Here is a 16202-nt window from a genome sequence, read left to right on the forward strand (position 1 = left end):
GACCAAGTATCAATTTCCCGCGTCCTTTGGTTGTTGGAGCCATAAATTAGAAAGCGTCGAGTTCATTGGCGAGCCAGTGGGCTCCATTGATTTTTTTCATTTTCCACAACAAATGTCCATTGTGAGAAGGGCTGAAGTGAAATTTTCTGGTGGCTGTAAATGATCTAGACTTATGCAGGAATGCAACAAAATACATATATAAACATAAACACAGAGATACAATAGAAATAAAACTCCACTTCATTAACATCAGAGAACTACAATATGCTTACATGCAGAATGGAAATAAACTAGCTCGGGCGACAGTAGCTTATCTCTGAGAAGAGATGTGGCGGATACTTGCCTTTGAACTATGTTACAATGAGGCTCAAGGGCCTTTTTAATATTGAACAACAAGGGGAAACCCTAAAAAACCAAAGACCTAACCCTAGGAGATGGAACACCAAGAGTTTGTGGGTTCCATTGGGGTTAGTTGGGCAACCAACTTCCCATGGTCGTCACTTGGTCATATGATCTTTGTTTGGCGCGTACGATACCTTGTTAGAAATATCTCTTTGAGTACTATATAGTATAGGGTTTGCAGCAAGTCCCTACTTGTCGATATGGGCCTGTGGTGGACCTCAAAAAAACGTCGTTTAGGGGGTCAAAACTGCCCTAAAAGTTCAGGACCCGAAAAACTGCTAAAAATAGTAAATGCTGCTATAATTAAGGCAACTGATGAAACCAACTGAGGTCTAGGTGGAATAGGTGGGTGGCCACCAATATCCACCTGGATCAATCCTCCCCCCTTAGGAAGCAGTGGTCCCCATTGCACGTAGAACCTCCATGAGGTGAGGAAATTTCTATTGAACCTGGTCCCTGGTAAGCCACTTGCCCTGGTGAAAGAGTTGGTGTGCTTTGACAACTCGATATAGTTGGATCCTCTGCTGGTGAGTGTTCTTGATCTGTGTGTACATGCTCCTATCAGTCGTGGCATGTTCGATACAAATTGGGTTGAGCTTTGTTGGTGTCATCATGCCCCTATGTTAGTTCTATAATGCCCCTATGTTGGTTCTATAATGCCCTAAGGAATCTAAAGAAAATAAGACTTGGGTTTTATTCCTCTTCATCTATAAACTATTTTTTATATGTAACACATGCCCAAAACTACTTTTTGACCACTATGTGTCAACGACCCATAGAAGTACACCCCTTTTTTCGCAAAAGGCATAGTGCCTGATCAATGTGTTCCTGCCATCTAGTTACCATCATCAACTTGATCATAATCTTATAATGTAAACCCAGTCTGCATGTGTATAATGTAAATAATCTTAGCAGATACGTGTCATGTATGTAATCACGTAGGTAAACCTACTTTTCTGGTGACAATCTACATTCCGGGAGGTTTTTTGTCTCACCGATCCATTCTTGGATGGTCGGCAGAGTTTTCCTTCAGCCTTATCCCAAAGCCGGAATGGATTTTGTCATTGGGATCTTAGGGGAGTCCTAGTGTTCTAGATCGAGTTTATGTAAAAGTGATTTTGGAATAATCCTAACTATTTGGTTAAGTTATTTTATTACAAATTGTTTGATCTGCTAGATTATATTTGTGTCGCAAAACTGGGTAGTCTGTGAGGGTCTTTTGCAAATGGGTTTTCCCCCTTGGGATGTAAAAAATGTAAAAATCATGATGTAAAGTGTGTTGAGGGTTAGAAAAATAATTTATCCCCTCATAGGTTAATTAATTAAATTTTCTGGCCAAAATTAATTAAAATCCTAAGCCAAGAATTTAATTTAATTAATCCTAAGCCTAGAATTTAATTAATTCTAGGCAAAATTCGTTGGTCCTTAGAAAATTAAAGTTTAAGAGGTCTAGGGACTAAGTTAAATTAATTATTTTGCTAAATTTTAAGCCTTTGGTCCTTGGGGTTAGGTCAAGGTCAAAATTTTGAGAAAATTAATTCAAAAATTTAATTTTTGAATTAATTAAAATGCATTAAATTGAAAAATTCGAATTTCCTCAATAATTTAAAATTTCGACGGATGAGATTAAAAGAAATTTTGATGCTCATCAACGGTCAAGATTGCTTTGACGAGGATCACTTGATCTAGTCATTGGAGGATTTATCTTTAAATAGGAGGTCATTTATCAGTTAGTTCATCCGATCTTTTGATTGTGTACTAAGCGAAAAGCTCTCTTGTAATCTTTTTTATGAGCAATAAAGAAAGACTTTGGGGTTAATTTCTGCTGGTGTTACTCTTCGTGAAAATACTATAAGATGTGTCATTTTCATGCATAGATTTCTTTTTGGCCCTTGATGATAGCTTTCTGAAGAGTGATTTGAGTACAGGTATCTTGCTCAATCGCTGGGGTTTGAATGATAATTTAAGTTTTGAATATAATAGCAGGTATCTCTATTAAATCTGAATTTTATTATCGTTTTCTCGCTCTATGTTGACAGCGGAATTGGGTTTTTCATGAACATCCTTGATTATTAGATCATCAGGCATTCGGAGAAGTTATCAGCTGAACCAACCAAATCTCGATCCATGTTTTCTAAAGAGCCCAGCTTAAATTTGATCCCGGGCTTATCATAAGATATTTTTTATGGGTGATGCATGAAGGGTTTTGAGCTTAGTACCTCCTCTAAAACTCAAAATATTTAATTTTTCTGTGCTAAATTAATAGATCTAACTGTTGAGAGCCTCAGATCATCAGATCTGGGAGTGGAGTCGGACTCACACTCCCTATATCTCACAGATCTGGCATTCATGTATAGAGATTTGTATTTATTTTCAGTTTTCTAACTTGGGTTTTTCGGGGTTTTAGTTTTTTGGGTCATTGTATATATCGTTTGGGTGTTTCTTGTCATCCTGTAGCTGCAGATCTAAAGCTGCAAGCTGTGTAGAGTCTAGATCTAGGCCCTAGAGGGTAAGATCTGGATCTCTGAGGATCCATCAACATCATTTTGGTAGGGATCATATCCAGATTTCACAGTCCAAGGGTTTAAATTTATTTATTTTCAGAATTGGAAATTTTCGTGAGGGTTTCATTAAGAAATCTGAAGCGGAAGGATTTAAAATTTTAAATTAAGAATGCTGAATTTTCTTTTTAGAGGTTCTGGTGATTTTAAAGGGTTTCTGAGTTTGCTGTAAATTTTTTTTTTTTTTTTAGAAACCCTCTATTTTTGGTTCTATCCAGATCCTCAAACCCTCGTTGGCAGCCATATCTACATTTCGTTCTTCTCCTCATCCAGATCCGTGCAAACCCTCATGCAGTCCCATTTGCTAACACTCGCTCATTCCCTGAACTCCTCACTGCAGCAAACCCTTCCTCCTCTTGCTGCTTCTGTCCCCTGCATGCTAGCCCTCTATCCTCTGCGCGTTCTGCTCTCACCCTAAACCTGCAAACAAAATAAAAATAAAAAAATAAATATGTTGTCCTCTTTCCGTAAACCAGCCATCATCTGCTAATCCGCTGCTCATTCTCCCTCTGCCGTCGGACCTCACTTCCTGCCCTCTGCAGCCATACTTGCTCGCTATTTTCTGCTATATCCTTCATTCCCCATCGTGGCTCCTTCAACGCTTCATAACCTTGCTCGCAGTCCCTTATTCCTCTCTATTGCATAATCTGCCAACCCATTTATCCATCTGCTCTTCCCGCGTCCTTCATCTCGCTATCATCATCCCTCAACGTTGTCGTTAACCTGCTCCAAGTCCATCCATCCCTCAACTTCATCCAGCTCATCCCTCATACTTGCGCCTTCCTCTCACGTTCCTTTTCCCTTCTGTCCATAACCCTCCGTAACCCACAGCCTTGCCTTGCCACAGAAATCCGCAGTGCTCCCTCGCAGTCCTCCTCTGCTCCTCACGCAAACCTGCACCTAACCCTCTCTTCGCTACTACTCCTCCCTATCCAGATCTGCAAGCCTCCCTTCCGCTGCTGCCCTCACCTGCACACACTAAACGCAAACAACATTTCGATATATTTTTATTCTTATTTTGTATAGCGTATGGTCATTTGATTTAAGTAGGTGTTTGTATATAGTTAGTGCTTAGGGTTAGTGCGTATATCCTTTAGTTTCATATAAAATTCTATTTTGGTTTCATATCGTTTTTTTTTTTTGACTTTGATTTAAAAAAAAAATCTAAAAACTTAAAAATCTAAAAATCTTGAACAATAAAAAATTCTAAAAATTAAAAAAGTTTTTTGTTTTGTTTTGTTTGTATAGTTTGATTCTTTATTTTTCACAACATTAAAAATATAAAGACATAGAATCTATAAATCTATAAATCCTAAACAATAAAAATTTCTAAAAATTTAAAAAGTTTTTTTTGTTTGTTTGTGTAGTTTGATTCTTTATTTTTTACAAAATTAAAAATATAAAAACATATAAAATCTATAAATCTATAAATCCTAAAAATTAAAAAATTCGAAAACAATTTAAAAAATCTAAACTCTTGGTGACGTGAGAAATAAGGAGTTAAAATAAATAAAGGGATTTGTGCTTAAAACATAATCAAATTTTTAATGTGGCCTATGACCCATTAAAAATTCGATTTATTAACCCCTTGATTTGTTTTTCTTCTTTATTTTTGCCTAAGGATAATTGAAAATTTAAACCTAAAGTTCCTTAGTGTTATAGTGTTATTATATGCATGTTTTTCTATGGTCAAGGTGCAAATAAATGTTTTAAATCATATTGACTGTTGGAGGAAGTTAGATGTTTTGGATTTGGGCTATTAAGTGAAAATCATATTTTTTTTTTGGGAATCTCTTGCATGTTACATTTTTGGGCATTCACATCTAATTGTTTATAATCGTCACTTTGCCGCATAAATAAGTCTTCTATGGATAGCTTGTCTTAGTCTATGGTTAATTCAAATATTAAAGGCACTGGTCTATAATTATTTATATCTTGTGGTCGTGTTTTGGTTACATTAGCGTTTAATCTATTCATCTGAGTTAATCAAGATTCATTTACATTCGTCAAGTTTTCCATCACTAAAATCTCCTAGAGTCTGTTTTTCACAGGTTATTTCATCCATTTACCTAGGGACTACCCCCCTTGACTTGTCTAAGAGAGTCTAAACGGAGCAAGGATTTAAGAGTGACAACCCTTACTCTGAGCGTTGTTGCAGTGCCTAAACACTTTGTGCGACAACACTACCCAACGTTGACCCTATTCTACCACCTGGAAACCTATAATATTTGTTGACCCACTTTGACCAACTGTAATTTTCATAGCCTTCATGTTAATTTTTCAATTCAGTGATAAATTCCAACCATGGGATGAGATTCATCTTTTCAAGAGGACCAATATTGATTATTGAAGAGCTCAATTTGGACAAGGGAAAGTGTATTTTTGAATAAAAGCCCACATATGCACATTTGATTAGGTCAGCGTTGTTACCCACCATTTTTTGGGTGATATCCCTAGGAGAAAATTTTCTCCAAGATGATCCTCAATCAGTAGCCAACAGCCCCATGCAACCACCAACTAGCTCGTTGTTCCATTTCTTCGCCACCTGAGCCAGCCATGTGGTGTCTCACCCATCTATCATGATCGTATGTTTCAAGGTGGGCCTCCCGAACCTAAAGGCATGCCTTGTTATTTGGTAATTGAGTATTGTAGTTTTCTTATCATGGACACTTATGGGCATGGATTAATGGGGGCATTCGGTGGAAAGAATGGGCTAGGTCTGTGCTCTTGTCCCCTAGACCCCTTTTGGGTATTAACCTTGGATTCTAGTCCCGTGGGATCTCTTTTACTGACCATTTGGCTTTAGGGATGGTATTTCATGGGAAACCCTGATTTTGGTTGTGTGGTCTTGCTCCCTCATCCGCATATATTACCCCCTTTCCACTCATTATTACCCCATTCATCATTTCTCCCACCTGGGTCCACATTCCTCCACTAGGTCCACATAGGGCTAGTTCTCCCCTTCCCCTTGCCCACACCTTCGGTCAGGCCTGGAAGGATGCCCTGGAGGTTGATGCGGCTAAAAAGAAAAGTAAAAGAATAATTGGCCACATTCAATAGAAAAATGTACCACAAAATGCAAAAGATGGCCTAGACAAACACATTTAGCACGTGGGCAAAAGCCAATACATGAGCTCTACCCCATCATCATGGCCATCACCCTGGTTCCTACAAGTTCTCTGAGCCTCCTTCATCATATAGGAATCCATGATTGTTCCAACCCCTGGTGGGGAATGAACCACCTTACCTTGAAAGGGAGTATCCACTGCTATATCTCACACATAATGCTCTTACCCCTTGAGCCCCGAGCAATTAATTAAAGAAAATTCATAAAAAGGCAAAAAACAAATAAAGAAGGGTAGAAAAATCAAGGTCGGGGCACCTCATGACCACACTTTCTCCCTCCTATACATTATATACCCAAGTGTGGGCTTCCCTTCTACAAGCTACCCTTGTACCCCAACATGTGGCCCAGGGATGCCCCTTCTCATCCCCTATTCCATTCACCTCTTCATCACATACCACCACCTTTTAAAAGATGTAACTTGGACATATTATCCCCTTTAGAATTAGAAACCACCTAATAGGATACTTGGTTAACCCCATTTGGAGTTTGGAAACATTAACACATGCCAAAGCCCATTATGGAAGGGGAGGCCATTATGAAGTCCCCACTTGTGGTCCATGATTTGTAAGCTCTTTTACTTGATTTCTTTGATGACTTGTTGTATTGGAAGGCTAGGGGACGCATTGGATCTTATGCAGCATTGCAGATGTTCCCCATCTTGGGTTTGGTATCCGTATACGGGTCCTAACCCTCTAGTGGGCTACATTGGCACATGTAGGGTGTGTGTTGAGAGCCATGGGCTTCCACAGCAGTAGACAACACTCCATGGATCCCCAGAGATGTTCAGAGATTGCTCGAGATTCACCTATTGGACGAGGAAGATGCACCTGGTTCACCTTTGCCCAGCCAACCCCACAGATGTACCATGCACTTAGCAGCTGACCCAGGACTTGTAGGATGATGTGGCGTCATCTACACCATCATCTGAGCCCTTATAGATGGTCTATAGGCATCTTCGATTTACTTGGAGACCCATGAGGTCACTTGTGTACCCTCACAGCCATTGGGAACACCATAGGTTTATTAAGTGGACAAGGGGCCATCCCCTTGTCCATTACTTTTGGAAGTCCAACTCATAATTTTGGCACTTATGGAATTCATCGGGCCTCTTAGAGAGCCCAACGACATGCATTATTGATCATTTGACCTCTTGGGAGGCTTATTATTTTATTTGTGAGCTAGTTTGGTGGGCTTCTCACTGATAGATAGTTATTTGCACATTATTTTTATTGATGGGCTAATGTAGGTTCAAATTAGGTAATTCAAACTCCTAATGAGTATATAAATAGGAGAGACATGAATTCATTTGTATCATCACTGGGATTGATCATTAGCTCTTGTGAGAATTTCACATTCTTTGGAGGAGGAGATTTTTTGGATGAATGGATGAATTTTGATGTTTGGTTAAATCTTCTTTGTCTTGGAGCTTCTCTTGTTGGAAAATTTCATGATTGGATATATTCTTCTTGCATGTAACTACCTTTTAAATGCTATTTTTGTTATGTAATTTTACTACATCATAATGCTGGGAATTTCGCTATTCTAGGGCTTATTTACTGCATCAATTTATGCGAAGTTGTGGAAATTAAGTTTCTAAATGGTGTTGTATCATGATTGGGCCATGCAATGAATGAATGAATGTTCCTAGGGATAACTATTTCTCCTGATAAGTCATCGAATGATGATAAACAAAGTATAAATACCTTGAAGTTGCTTCAAACTAGCCCTATGCCTAGCAAAATGTTTTCTAGGCCTCCTTGATAAGTGGAAATGGAGTCAAACCCTAATTTATCAAGGACTCCATCTTCCAAAAAAGCAAGGCACTAGTCTTCCACTAGTGATCACTTTAAAGAATATTTTTTCACCTTCTCTCTTTCTTTCTAGGCTTAGCCTACATAGGTCACCTAGCGAATCACTTATCTCACAATCTATCCATCCAAATACTTTGATTTTGGGTCCAAAAATGCGTTGGAGTTTTCTCTAGAGGCCCTCCAAATTTTAGGCAAATCCGATGGTGGGATCTCGATATATTGCAAGCCCTAGCTCAAGGACCATTTCTTGCCCTAGGTTTCCTTTGGCTAGTGACCTCATTGGGATTATTGCATCAAATTCAAAGAAAATTTCTCCTTTAATCCCTTTCTACCCCTCAATTAGGTTAAGCACACCCTTGGTTGATAAATTCCATCACCTTGACCAAATTCTGGGTCCACTTGGTCCTGTTTGGTCCCACAACTTTTGAAGCCAATTTCACAAAGACCACTTGGAATCCAAGTTTCCACAAGGATTTTAGGAGCTAAGGTTCTTCTTGACAAGTCATATACTCAAACCCTAGTTCTTAGAATTCCCCTAAGCCCTTCTTAGAGAGCCTTTCATCTTTCTTTCAAAGCAACCAATCCATATATTTGAGCCTCTCTTGTGAATGGGCTTCTAGGATCTTCTGCCGTTCTATCATTGATCCATTTATTTTCTGGATCATTATTATAACAGGTCTCCTCCCATTGGTGAAAGTCCATAAAGAGTAGGGAGCTTTAGCCGAGGTGACAGTGGGCTATTGTTCCATTGTTGCCCTTGAGTCTTGACCTAGTAGTAGCCGTTCAAGGATCCGCTTTTTGGATCCCTACTAGTTTGAGCAGTAACAGACCTTAAAGAAAAGTGGACACCCTTGGAAGCCTATAAATACAAGTGACCTCAACCCCATTTGGATTTGCCTTATTATCTGATGAGGTGGGGTGGTGCTTATTACACACATAGCTGCTTATAGAATATACATTCTTATACCGTTCTACCTCTTGATTTGACTGCAGGCTTGATCTATTTATTGGATTACTTATCACTATACATCTTCTCTTTATTGGTTTGTACAAATTGCGATAATTTGCGTGCTATTACAGGAGTTCGCATGCTATTATAGGTATTTGTTAAAAACACTGAGAGGGGGGTGATTCAGTGTTTCTTTTCAATTGTTACTTTTACCAGTTAGATCACTTATATTTAGAACACAAAAATGAACAATAGATGTAAACGATTTTATTAATATAATCTTTATAATGAATCAAGTACAATATGGGTAGGGCTCCAACCCTTGATGAAGATACCTAGGCTCCAACCTAGGATGTCCCAAGCACCTACTTGGACTTTAGTGAGGCTCTGACCTCTAGGGGTTCGACCCTATCTTATCCAAGGCACCAACCTTGAGTTTAGGAGCACCAACTCTAAGGACACTAATCCTATAGCTTCGCTTTGTCAAGATATGTTTGGTTTCACGACTCCCAAAGTCTTCTTCACGAGCCCTGTCAACCTTCTGCTATCCCTTCACTTAGTCTCCACGTCACTTCATCAATGACAACCTTGTCATACAGAAAGTGTCACCATTGTTCTTCATAATACCCAATCAATCTCTTCAAGTTACCTCATCATGACATCAACACTGCATTATGATCTAAAATACAACATTTCAATGTGTCTTCAATGAAATGCACCAAGTTCTGCACCAACTCTATGTTTATTTGGGGTAGAATTGGATGTGCTCTAGCCATGAAATTGGGTGGAGAGGCTAAAACACATGATATATCCAAGACCCAGAAATGATTTGGGCAGATTCTACCCGATTAAGGAGATATTAAAATAATTAATATTTTTAATGGAGTTCCTAAGTCTAAACTTAGGAAAAATAAAACATTAATGGGTATTAATATAAAACTGGGTTAGAAAGTTCTAAATGACATGGATCAAGCCAAATATAATCTTAGCCATTGATTAGAGATGTAATCTTGGCCGTTGAAGACTCAACAGAAAAAGTATAAGAGGAGGCTTGAGGATTAGTTGGAGATACACCAGAGTGATTCTTCATTCAATTTTATAGAGTGGGGTTTGCTAAGAACAATCAAATCAGTGATCAGAGTTGAAGCGAGGGGCAGTGAGTACGAGGCAGAGAGGCAGAGATAGTGTCGGAATACCAACGCAGAGGCAGAGAGGTAGACACAGAAGCTAGAGGGAGCCACATAGAGGCCAGCAGTGACTGCATAGAGGCCAGAAGGTCCTGCATCATCCACACATAGGCTGCAGAAGTGATGCAGAGGGTCAGAGAAGTTGCGCAGAGCCTCAGAGAGCTGACGCAGAGGCCAGGAGGGCAGACACAGTGCTTCAGATTATGATGGAGAGGGTTTCATGTGGCAGACTTTCAGAATATCTACTTCTAAAGAGAGGTATTACTGCCAGATTTTTTTTATCTCTGTCGGGTGAGCTAGTTTGGCACACCGTGTACTCAGAAAAGTTGCTTAATAATAAAACCCTCAGAACTGCTGCACTGGTTTTCCCAAGTTGTGTTTTTTCGGGGACGATTGTCCAAAAATAACGGTGTCACTTGTGTGTTTGTCTATTTCTTTCAGTTGTTGATCTGTAGATGGTTGAGACTGTATTGTGTTTATTTCAGTATTTATATGGTTCAATAACTTGTTAGTAATTAAACAAGTAGGCGAAATAAACTAGAGAATACAGATAAAATTTCTAACGGGTAATACATAGAAATTTCAACATGGTATCAGAGGGTTGCAGATCACAGGAGAGATGAAGGCACCAACTGAATCAGAAAATTTGAAGCTGAAACCACTGCCTTGAGTGACAAAATTTGTTCCTAGGAAGAAAGCAACAGAGAAAGGTTGACGCAGAGGGCCTGCATCATCAATTCGAGCCAGAGATAGGCTAGCGTAGAGGCAGAAGAGGCTCACGAAGAGCCACGCAGAGACCAGGAGGGCTGACGCAGTTGTCCAAGGGAGCAAATCAACCTTCCTGAGATTGCGCAGAGCTTAAAGGCTTAGTTCACAAGTTGCTGGGGCATAGGAAGTTGTGGGCAGATTGTAGAGAGTGAAGCTGGTGGGGTGTTGTTGCTGTCGAGACAGAACAGTACCTAATGGGGCAAAACCAAGGTAGAGGGAGTCGCTACCTAGGCGAATTTCTAGCAAAGAAATCTAGATCAGTGTTGCAGGTGCATAGGAGATCGAAGAGGTGCGATTCGACGGTTGGTAGGAGGATTTCCAGACGGGAAATCGAGAATCAGAGGGAGTCTAGCAAAGAACTTCTAGGAGGGAAGTAGCGACTCAGAGGGAGTCGAAGAGAGAACTTCCAGGAGGGAAGTAGAGACTCAGAGGAGTCGAAAAGAAGAGCAGAGAGATGGCCATGAATGGACTGAGGGATCAGGACAGGCTAGATGGGGCATCCAACTTTGTCATCTGGAAGGCCAGGATACTGTCCGTTCTAAATAGACATCGCATCAAGGCCTTCGCCTTGAGAATCGTGGCTATCCTAGTCGCTCCAGCTGACAATGAAAGGTATGAGGATGCGATGGCCAAGGCGAAATGCATAATCCTTGATGGGGTCAAGGATCATGTGGTCCAGCATATTGCCAAGAAGGAGACAGTAAAGGAAATGTGGGATACATTTAAGAGATTGTATCAAGGCACTTCCGTGCAGAGGAAGATGCTACTGGAGAATCAGCTACGGTCATACCAGATGTAGAAGGGGGAGCAGGTAGATCACTTCCTCAGCAGGTTGCAGGAGATCCGGGACCAACTGACTTCCATAGGGGCCACACCGGATCAAGAGTTGATGGTGAGGACTGCCCTAAATGCAATCTTCGAGGAGTGGGAGACATTCGTCTAGAGCATTCTGGGCAGAGCGAATCTTCCAGATTGGGAAGAATTGTGGGAAGCTTTTCGCCAAGAAGAGATTAGACGGCTAACCAAGACGGGAAGTAGCAACAAAGGAGCCCATGTCAATAAAGAGGAGGAAGAGGATTCAACTCTGGCATCTGTGGGGGAGAAGGGGAAGAGCAAGAAAAAGGACCTCTCCAAGATAAAGTGCTTCAACTGTGGGGAACTGGGGCATTATGCAAACCAGTGCCTGAGGAAGAAGAATAAGGGAGAGGCGTCTGACTCCAAGGCAGCGCCAGCGAAGGCGGAAAAGGAGGTAAAGGATGATGACGATTGTGCCATGAGTGCTCATGTACCTCTAGAAAAGAGGTGGGGAGACATCGCGCTGTAGTCTGGAGGACTACAGGTGATGAGGGGCAGGATCCTTGAGGTACCCAAACTCATGGATCATACCTGGCTACGGGAGCCTCAAAGTGGCAGTAGCAGGATGGCGGATGTCGGTAGAAGAAGATGCAAATGAAGCGGCAGAGAGTGCTACAGTGCAATAGTCCCAGGCAGCGCAGAGAGGTTGCAGCAGTGTGAGAGGCACAAAGGAGGTTGCAGCAGTGCAGGATGGCACAAAGAGGTTTGCAGCAGTGTGAGAGGCACAAAGTTGCTGCAACAACGCAGAGGCAATAGAGGGAGCATATTATAGCGGTAGAGAGCTTCAGCATCGGAAGGGTTTCTAGCCTGACAAGGATGTCAGTAGTTGGGTGGATCAGTTACTTATTTCTTAGTAACTGAGTTGCAGTGCGGTAGCAGTAGCAGTAGCATGATGCATCATGATGAGAGAGAATTACAGTGCAGATGCAGTGTTGGGAGAAAGGACCAGCAGCAGCATGGATGCAGAGGGAGCTACTGTACAATGTAGTAGTGGCAGTGGCAAAGGCATGGGTAGCAGTACATGATGCAATAGTGCAGAGGATGTTGGGTAGGAAGACCTAGCATCAGCACAGGTACCGATGTCGTATAATCAGGGTGATGCTCAGTGGTGGAGTATTACTAGAGCACATTCCTCGCCAAGAGGGAGTGTTGATTTGGGGTAGCATCGGATGTGCTCTAGCCATGAAAATTGTTGGATAGGCTAAAGCACATGAGATTTCCAAGACCCAGAAATGGTTTGGGCAGATTCTACCTAGTTAAGGAGATATTAAAATAAATAATATTTTTAATGAAGTTCCTAAGTCTAAACTTAGGAAAAATAAAATATTAATGGGTATTAATATAAAACTAGGTTAGAAGGTTCTAAATGACATGGATGACATGGATCAAGCCAAATCTAATCTTAGCTGTTGATTAGAGATGTAATCTCGGTCGTTGAAGACTCAACAGAAAAAGTATAAGAGGAGGCTTGAGGGTTAGTTGGAGATACACCAGAGTGATTAGTCATTCAATTTTCTAGAGCGGGATTTGCTAAGAGAAATCGAATCAGTGATCGGAGTTGCAGTGAGGGGCAGTGAGTACGAGACAAAGACGCAGAGATAGTGCCGGAAGACCAGCACAGAGGCAGAGAGGTAGACACAGAAACCAGAGGGAGCCACGCAGAGGCCAACAGGGATTGCGCAGAGGCCAGAAGGGCCTGCATCATCCACGCAGAGGCTGCAGAAGTGACAGAGAGGGTCAGAGAGGCTACACAGAGCCTCAGAGGGCTGACGCAGAGGGTTTCAGGCTGAAGCAATGCTTCAAATCAGTGATGCGGGGGAGCGCCCCCCCCCCTTTGAACCCGCTCCCGAAGCGCGCTCCGGGCGGGAGCGGCTCGGGAGCGGGTCGGGAGCGCGCTCCCCAAATCGCTCCCGGACGGGAGCGATTTTCGGGAGCGCGCTCCCGTAAAAAAATTTGCGCTCCCTGGTCTGTGAGGGAGCGCTTCAGGGAGCGATCGCTCCCGAGCTATCGGAGCGCTTTTTAATGCCGGGAGCGATCGGGGAGCGATCGCTCCCTGATCGCTCCTGGGCATTAAAAAACGCTCCGGGAGCGAATTTTAGTGAACCGGGAGCGGTTCGGCGGAAAAAAATTCCGCGGACCCGAAAAAAAAACAAAAAATTTAACTAATTTTTTTGGGTTTATAAGCCCAATGGGCCAAAACAAAATCATTTCAATGAGATTGAGCTTGAGTTTGAGAGCAAAGGAGCAAGGAGCAAGAGCTGAGGAGCAAGGAGCCAGAGCTGAGGAGCGAGGAGCAAGTGCCAAGGAGCGAGGAGCAAGCTTGCAGAGGTAAGTAACTTAATCATTTAGTTAGTTTAGCTGGTTAGGTGGTTAGTTTGGTTAGTTTAATTTACCTGTTTGAGTTTAAAGATCATTAATTTAAATTAAATTAATAAATTAAATGAATTAATCCCAATAAACTAAATTAATTTGCAGATTCAAGACTCAAACCCTACAAACATCAAACACGATGGACCTGGGGATTTTTATTGGCATTTTCCTCTTCCTGGTCCCTTTTCTGGTTATTATGGTGGTGGAGAGTAGGAAACGGAGGGGGCCTGAAACTGAAGAGGTGGATGAAGAAGCAGGAGGAAGTCAAATAGGTGAAAACCCCAGTGAGGAGGATGTGGAGGAGGGTGAACATGAGGGTCAAAAAACTAAACAAGACCAAACTCCATTGTGGAAATATGTTCAGAGGCCTGAAACAGGGAGAGGGGGTGGAACCACTAAATTTCATTGCCCCCATTGCAACACTGATTTCACAGGCTCATACACCCGTTTGAGAAGACACCTTTGCGGAAAAGGGCATGGGATGGAGAGAAACAAATAGGAATCAGAACTTGCGACGCGGTGTCAACAGCAGATAGAGCCAAATACATAAAGGAAGAGGAGGACGCCCAATACAAAGCAAAAAGATCAAGGGGTTTCTTTGAAAGCTCACAAAGAACTCCTTCAGCATCCTCCCAAGGCAGTGGATATGGACATGGAGGCTCAGGGTCATCATCTTTACGCCGTAGAACCATATCAGATTTCCTTGATGAGGGGTGTAGGAATGATGTGGATTCAAAAATTTATAGGTTCCTCTATGCAAATGGGATACCATTCAATGTTCTACGCTCACCTTATTGGCACGAAATGGTTTCTGCCATAAATGATGCCCCTAAAGGATACAAGAGCCCTGGGTATGACAAGGCAAGAACAGTTGGCCTTGATCATGAAAAAGCAAAAATATCACATTCTTTGAATAAAATGACAAGTTCTTGGACTGACAATGGGGTGTCCATTGTATCTGATGGATGGACAAATGTAAAAGGCAAGCCATTGATAAGTGTTCTCGCTGTGTCCCGAAGTGGTCCCATTTTTCTAGCTGCACATGATTACTCAGACAAGTTCAAGACCGCTATCAACATTGCAGAAGCATTGCTTGAAACAATTGAGCGTATTGGCCCATACAATGTCATCCAAGTCATCACTGATAATGCTCCTAATTGTAAGGCAGCGGGAGCAATTATTGAGGATAGATACCCGAACATATTTTGGTCTGGATGTTTGGTTCACACATTGAACCTTCAGTTGCATGATATTGTCAAAAACAAAAATGAACAATACCAATGGATTGGTGATTTGTACAAGAGAGGAAAAAAAATGATAAAATTTATTACAAATCGTAGCAATACCCATGGCCTTTTCCGCAGTCACTCGAGATTGGAGTTGCTGAAGATTGCGAGGACTAGATTTGGTAGCTATTACCTCACCTTCAGGCGCCTTTTGAAGGTAAGAGAGGGTTTAGCTAGCATGGTATCAAGTCCAAATTGGCAGGTGTTAAAGGAAAGGGCTACAAATGTAGCTGACATTGCAGGTTTTGAAACGGTGGAGGAGGCCGCTCTTGATGGGCAGTTTTGGACAACTTTGAGACAGGTATTGGATTTCACCAAGCCAATTTATAACATGATTCGGTTTGCAGATACAGACAAACCAGTGATTGGCGAGGTGTATGAGCAAATGGATACCATGTTGGGGGAAATAAAAGACATTGTTAATAACAGAGATCCCGACTTGTACAATCTGATTCACGATTGTGTGTGTGAACGGTGGAAAAGGCTTAACCTTCCACTACATTGCTTGGCGTATATCCTTACGCCAAAATACTACTCAGATTCTTGGTTGGGCAAACCTGCAGCAGGGGGTGGTGTTAGGACCAAACCCCATTTAGATCGAGAGGTAACTAAAGGATATCTGGATGCATTAGAAAAGTTGGTGCCTGACAGGGAGGAATGTGCAGCTGTGCGCCTTGAAATAGGCAGATACTTCACTGGCAGTGGTTTGTATGGTAACTTCCATGCAATGGACGACAAAGATAAATTTGATTCTCTCACATGGTGGGAAACATATGGCGGCGACGGACTTTTGCGAAAATTGGCATTGAAAGTTCTTGCACAGGTTGTAAATTCTTCTTCTGCAGAGAGGTGTTGGAGCACCTACAGTTATATACATAATGTGAAA

At 41.7% G+C, this 16202-nt stretch overlaps 1 protein-coding gene across 4 annotated transcripts in view; it reads left to right on the forward strand.

Annotated features, from left to right (window-relative positions):
* The window catches only part of LOC149162106 (protein DETOXIFICATION 44, chloroplastic-like), a 559183-nt gene that overhangs the window by 319198 nt on the left and 223783 nt on the right, over positions 1-16202 (forward strand). The gene's annotated exons all lie outside the window — the stretch shown is intronic.

Source organism: Pinus tabuliformis, chromosome 5_2 (genome assembly GCF_031772625.1).
Source record: "Pinus tabuliformis cultivar Carrire ecotype Pingquan chromosome 5_2, CPIR1, whole genome shotgun sequence".
In the NCBI taxonomy this organism is placed as follows: Eukaryota; Viridiplantae; Streptophyta; class Pinopsida; order Pinales; family Pinaceae; genus Pinus; species Pinus tabuliformis.